Source organism: Oncorhynchus nerka, unplaced genomic scaffold, assembly GCF_034236695.1.
Source record: "Oncorhynchus nerka isolate Pitt River unplaced genomic scaffold, Oner_Uvic_2.0 unplaced_scaffold_2444, whole genome shotgun sequence".
NCBI classification, from domain to species: Eukaryota; Metazoa; Chordata; class Actinopteri; order Salmoniformes; family Salmonidae; genus Oncorhynchus; species Oncorhynchus nerka.
In genome coordinates, this window is record NW_027038853.1 from 298 (window position 1) to 7,500 (window position 7,203).

Consider the following 7,203-nt stretch of genomic DNA (forward strand, 5'->3'; position numbering starts at 1 on the left):
GTATAATGTTAGACTATTCTGTTGATATATAATGTGTATTAGATGTTAGACTATTCTGTTGATATATAATGTGTATAATGTTAGACTATTCTGTTGATATATAATGTGTATTAGATGTTAGACTATTCTGTTTATATATAATGTGTATAATGTTAGACTATTCTGTTGATATATAATGTGTATTAGATGTTAGACTATTCTGTTGATATATAATGTTAGACTATTCTGTTGTGTATAATGTTAGACTATTCTGTTGATATATAATGTGTATTAGATGTTAGACTATTCTGTTGATATATAATGTGTATTAGATGTTAGACTATTCTGTTGATATATAATGTGTATTAGATGTTAGACTATTCTATTTATATATGTGTACACTATTCTGTTGATAAAATGTGTATTTGTCTCAACGTCAAAAGTAAAGACGCGACTCCAGGATACTGGCCTTCTAGGCAGAGTTGCGAAGAAAAATCAATTTCTCAGACTGGCCAATAAAAAGAAAAGATTAAGATGGACAAAAAATCTCTCCTCTCGCTCTGCCTCTCCATCTCTGTCTCTTTCTCCCTGAGTCGCCTCTTCACTGTTGACATTGAGACTGGTGTTTTGTGGGTAGTATTTAATGAAGCTGCCAGACATTTCTAAGTGACCCCAAACTTTTGAACAGTAGTGTATACTAATACAATTGGTCAGAGGAAGACATTTTTGTTTAACAAATATGACATTTTCTGAAAAAAAAGAGTGGCCAAAATTGGCACCCCTGTTTTCAATACCTCACCTTACGAGGACAACGACACATAGTATTTTTCTAAAATGTTGTATGAGAATGGATAACACATTGAGAAGTATCTTTGACCATTCCTCCATACACTCTTAAAAACATGGTGCTAAGTACGACCTAAAAGGGTTCTTTGGCAGCCCCCATAGGAGAAGCCTTTGAAGAACCCTTTTTGAGTTCCATGTAGAACCCTTTTTGAGTTCCATGTAGAACCCTTTTTGAGTTCCATGTAGAACCCTTTTTGAGTTCCATGTAGAACCCTTTTTGAGTTCCATGTAGAACCCTTTACCCAAAATGTGTGGTTTTATTTGAAGAGGGCAGTCCATAAGCACAGACAAAAGATCTGTAAAGATTCTGTATGGAGGAACGGTATAAGATCCCTCCCAATGTGTTCGCCAAATCATAAAACATTGTAGAAAAAGGCTCAGTGCTGTTTTCATCTTAAGGTGGGGTATTGAAAGGTATTGAAAACAGCCAATCATTTTGACCGCTAACTTCTTGAGAGAAAAAAATTAGGATGACTTATTAAACCAAATCTCTGTCTGAACAATTGTATTTGTATAAAATAATTGTAAAACATTTTTTTGCATACAATGTAGCTCAGTATTTGTTTTATTTATTTTATACAGTATTTTTGCTCATATTTATCAAGGGTTTAATAATGTTGAACCCCACTGTATATCTAAATGTTTATCTCTCCAACAGAATGGAGCTGATGACAGTTACCCTCCTACTAACTCTAGCCCAGTCTGCTGTATATCTAAATGTTTATCTCTCCAACAGAATGGAGCTGATGACAGTTACCCTCCTACTAACTCTAGCCCAGTCTACAGAGACTGTATATCTAAATGTTTATCTCTCCAACAGAATGGAGCTGATGACAGTTACCCTCCTACTAACTCTAGCCCAGTCTACAGAGACTGTATATCTAAATGTTTATCTCTCCAACAGAATGGAGCTGATGACAGTTACCCTCCTACTAACTCTAGCCCAGTCTACAGAGACTGTATATCTAAATGTTTATCTCTCCAACAGAATGGAGCTGATGACAGTTACCCTCCTACTAACTCTAGCCCAGTCTACAGAGACTGTATATCTAAATGTTTATCTCTCCAACAGAATGGAGCTGATGACAGTTACCCTCCTACTAACTCTAGCCCAGTCTACAGAGACTGTATATCTAAATGTTTATCTCTCCAACAGAATGGAGCTGATGACAGATTACCCTCCTACTAACTCTAGCCCAGTCTACAGAGACTGTATATCTAAATGTTTATCTCTCCAACAGAATGGAGCTGATGACAGTTACCCTCCTACTAACTCTAGCCCAGTCTACAGAGACTGTATATCTAAATGTTTATCTCTCCAACAGAATGGAGCTGATGACAGTTACCCTCCTACTAACTCTAGCCCAGTCTGCTGTATATCTAAATGTTTATCTCTCCAACAGAATGGAGCTGATGACAGTTACCCTCCTACTAACTCTAGCCCAGTCTACAGAGACTGTATATCTAAATGTTTATCTCTCCAACAGAATGGAGCTGATGACAGTTACCCTCCTACTAACTCTAGCCCAGTCTGCTGTATATCTAAATGTTTATCTCTCCAACAGAATGGAGCTGATGACAGTTACCCTCCTACTAACTCTAGCCCAGTCTGCTGTATATCTAAATGTTTATCTCTCCAACAGAATGGAGCTGATGACAGTTACCCTCCTACTAACTCTAGCCCAGTCTACAGAGACTGTATATCTAAATGTTTATCTCTCCAACAGAATGGAGCTGATGACAGTTACCCTCCTACTAACTCTAGCCCAGTCTACAGAGACTGTATATCTAAATGTTTATCTCTCCAACAGAATGGAGCTGATGACAGTTATACTCCTACTAACTCTAGCCCAGTCTGCAGAGTGTGGAGGAAAACCAGCTAAGAAAGTCAAGAAGGGAAAGCAAGTCATATGTCCTTCGTAAGTCAACAGGTGTAGTAGACCTCGCAGTGGTAGTAGTGGTATCAATACAACAGGTGTAGTAGACCTTACAGTGAAATACTGAATACAACAGGTGTAGTAGACCTTACAGTGAAATGCTGAATACAACAGATGTAGTAGACCTCACAGTGAAATGCTGAATACAACAGGTGTAGTAGACCTTACAGTGAAATACTGAATACAACAGGTGTAGTAGACCTTACAGTGAAATGCTGAATACAACAGATGTAGTAGACCTCACAGTGAAATGCTGAATACAACAGGTGTAGTAGACCTTACAGTGAAATGCTGAATACAACAGGTGTAGTAGACCTTACAGTGAAATGCTGAATACAACAGGTGTAGTAGACCTTACAGTGAAATGCTGAATACAACAGGTGTAGTAGACCTTACAGTGAAATGCTGAATACAACAGGTGTAGTAGACCTTACAGTGAAATGCTGAATACAACAGGTGTAGTAGACCTCACAGTGAAATGCTGAATACAACAGGTGTAGTAGACCTTACAGTGAAATGCTGAATACAACAGGTGTGGTAGACCTTACAGTGAAATGCTGAATACAACAGGTGTAGTAGACCTTACAGTGAAATGCTGAATACAACAGGTGTAGTAGACCTTACAGTGAAATGCTGAATACAACAGGTGTAGTAGACCTTACAGTGAAATGCTGAATACAACAGGTGTAGTAGACCTCACAGTGAAATGCTGAATACAACAGGTGTAGTAGACCTTACAGTGAAATGCTTACTTACAGGCTCTAACCCAATAGTGTGAAAAAAGTGTGTGTGTGTGTGTGTGTGTGTGTGTGTGTGTGTGTGTGTGTGTAAGTAAGTAAGTAAAGAAATAAAATAACAGTAAAAAGACATTTGAAAATAACAGTAGCACAGACACCGGTTAGTCAGGCGTTTTGAGGTAGTATGTACATGTAGGTATGGTTAAAGTGACTATGCATATATGATAAACAGCAGCGTCAAAAGAGGGGTTGGTGGGGGTGGTGGGACATAATGCAGATTGCCCAGGTATCCATTTGGTTACCTGTTCAGGAGTCTTATGACTTGGGGGTAAAAACTGTTGAGAAGCCTTTTTGTCCTAGACATGGTACTCCGGTACCGCTTGCCATGCGTTTGTAGAGAGAACAGTCTATGACTGGGGTGGCTGGGGTCTTTGACAATTTTTAGGGCCTTCCTCTGACACCGCCTGGTGTAGAGGTCCTGGATGGCAGGCAGCTTTGCCCCAGTGATGTACTGGGCCGTACGCACTACCCTCTGAAGTGCCTTGCGGTCAAAGGCCGAGCAATTGCCGTACCAGGCAGTGACGAAACCGGTCAGCATGCTCTCGATGTTGCAGCTGAAGAACCTTTTGAGGATCTCAGGACCCATGCCAAATCTTTTTAGTCTCCTGATGGGGTAAAGGCTTTGTCGTGCCCTCTTCACGACTGTCTTGGTGTGTTTGGAAAATTCTAGTTTGTTGTTGATGTGGACACCAAGGAACTTGAAGCTCTCAACCTGCTCCACTACAGCCCTGTCGATGAGAATGGGGGCGTGCTCGGTCCTCCTTTTCCTGTAGTCCACAATCATCTCCTTAGTCTTGGTTACGTTGAGGGATAGGTTGTTATTCTTGCACCACCCGGCCAGGTCTCTGACCTCCTCCCTATAGACTGTCTCGTCGTTGTCGGTGATCAGGCCTACCACTGTTGTGTCGTCTGCAAACTTAATGATGGTGTTGGAGTCGTGCCTGGCCATGCAGTTGTGGGTGAACAGGGAATACAGGAGGGGACTGAGCATGCACCCTGGGGAGCTCCAGTGTTGAGGATCAGTGTGGCAGATGTTTTGCTACCTACCCTTACCACCTGGGGCGGCCCATCAGGAAATCCAGGATCCAGTTGCAGAGGGAGTTGTTTAGTCCCAGGTTCCTTAGCTTAGTGATGAGCTTTGAGGGTACTATGGTGTTGAACGCTGAGCTGTAGTCAATGAATAGCATTCTCACATAGGTGTTCCTTTTGTCCAGCTGGGAAAGGGCAGTGTGGAGTGCAATAGAGATTGCATTATCTGTGGATCTGTTTGGACGGTATGCAAATTTGAGTGGGTCTAAGGTTTTTGGGATAATGGTGTTGATGTGAGCCATTACCAGCCTTTCAAAGCACTTAATGCCTACTGATGTGAGTGCTACGGGTCTGTTGTCATTTAGGCAGGCTGCCTTTGTGTTCTTGGGCAGAAGGACTGTGGTGGTCTGCTTGAAACATGTTGGTATTACAGACTCAGTCAGGGACATGTTGAAAATGTCAGTGAAGACAACTGCCAGTGGGTCAGCACATGCCCGGAGCACACATCCTGGTAATCCATCTGGCCCCGCAGCCTTGTGTATGTTGACCTGTTTAAAGGTCTTACTCACGTCTGCTACGGAGAGCATGATAACACAGTCGTTCGGAACAGCTGTTGCTCTCAATCATGCCTCAGTGTTGCTTGACTCGAAGTGAGCATAGAAGTGATTTAGCTCGTCTGGTAGGCTCGTGTCACTGGGCAGCTCGCGGCTGTGCTTCCCTTTGTAGTCTGTAATAGTTGACAAGCCCTGCCACATCCGACGGGCTTCGGAGCTGGTGTAGTATAATTCAGTCTTAGCCCTGTATTAACACTTTGCCTGTTTGATGGTTCAGTCGCAGGGCATAGCGGGATGTCTTGTAAGTTTCCGGTTAGAGTCCCGCACATTGAAAGCGGCAGCTCTACCCTTTAGCTCCGTGTGAATGTTGCCTGTAATCCATGGCTTCTGGTTGGGGTATGTACGTACAGTCACTGTGGGGATGTTACCTGTAATCCATGGCTTCTGGTTGGGGTATGTACGTACAGTCACTGTGGGGACGGCGTCCTCGATGCACTTATTGATAAAGCCAGTGACTGATGTGGTGTACTCCTCAATGCCATCGGAAGAATCCGGAACATGTTCCAGTCTGTGCTAGCAAAACAGTCCTGTAGTTTAGCATCTGCTTCATCTGACCACTTTTTTATAGACCAGTCACTGGTGCTTCCTGCTTTAATTTTTGCGTGTAAGCAGGAATCAGGAGGATAGAGTTGTGGTCGGATTTACCAAGTGGAAGGCGGGGAGAGCTTTGTGCGCGTCTCTGTGTGTGGAGTAAAGGTGATCTAGACTTTTGTTCCCTCTGGTTGCACATTTAACATGTTGATAGAGATTTGGTAGAACTGATTTAAGTTTCCCTGCATTAAAGTCTCCGGCCACTAGGAGTGCCGCCTCTGGGTGAGTGGTTTCCTGTTTGCTTATATCTTTATACAGCTGACTGAGTGCGGTCTTATAAACAGCCACGAAAAGTATAGCTGAGAACTCTCTAGGCAAGTACTGTGGCCTGCAATTTATCACAATATACTCTACTTCAGGTGATCAAAATCTAGAGACTTCCTTAGGTTTCATGCACCCGCTGTTGTGAACAAATATGCACAGACAGCCCCTCCCTCGTCTTACCGTAGTGTGCTGTTCTATCCTGCCGGTGCAGCGTATATCCCGCTAGCTGAATATCCATTCAGCCACGATTACGTTTTTCAGCCACGACAGTTTTTGAGGTCCCGTTGGTAGAATATTCGTAATTGTACCTCGTCTAGTTTATTGTCCAATGATTGCACGTTGGCGAGTAATATTGACTGTAACGGCAGCTTTCCTACTCGCCTTCTGCGGGTCCTGACGAGGAATCCGGCTCTTCGTCCTCTGTACCTGCGTCGCTTCCTCTTGCGAATAACTGGGATGTCGGCCCTGCCGGTGTTTGGAGAATATCATGTGAGTCTTGCTTGTTGTTGAAAAAATCTTTGTCTAATCCGAGGTGAGTGATCGCTGCCCTGATATACAGAAGCTCTTTGTCTAATCCGAGGTGAGTGATCGCTGTCCTGATATCCAGAAGCTCTTTGTCTAATCAGAGGTGAGTGATCGCTGTCCTGATATCCAGAAGCTCTTTGTCTAATCCGAGGTGAGTGATCGCTGCCCTGATATATCCAGAAGCTCTTTGTCTAATCCGAGGTGAGTGATCGCTGTCCTGATATCCAGAAGCTCTTTGTCTAATCCGAGGTGAGTGATCGCTGTCCTGATATACAGAAGCTCTTTGTCTAATCCGAGGTGAGTGATCGCTGTCCTGATATACAGAAGCTCTTTGTCTAATCAGAGGTGAGTGATCGCTGTCCTGATATCCAGAAGCTCTTTGTCTAATCCGAGGTGAGTGATCGCTGCCCTGATATATCCAGAAGCTCTTTGTCTAATCCGAGGTGAGTGATCGCTGTCCTGATATCCAGAAGCTCTTTGTCTAATCCGAGGTGAGTGATCGCTGCCCTGATATCCAGAAGCTCTTTGTCTAATCCGAGGTGAGTGATCGCTGTCCTGATATCCAGAAGCTCTTTGTCTAATCCGAGGTGAGTGATCGCTGCCCTGATATACAGAAGCTCT

At 43.2% G+C, this 7,203-nt stretch overlaps 1 pseudogene; it reads left to right on the plus strand.

The window, feature by feature from the left end:
- The first annotated feature begins 2,637 nt into the window (after positions 1–2,637).
- LOC135567182 (glycine receptor subunit beta-like) overlaps positions 2,638–7,203 on the plus strand; it is a 26,543-nt pseudogene continuing 21,977 nt past the window's right edge.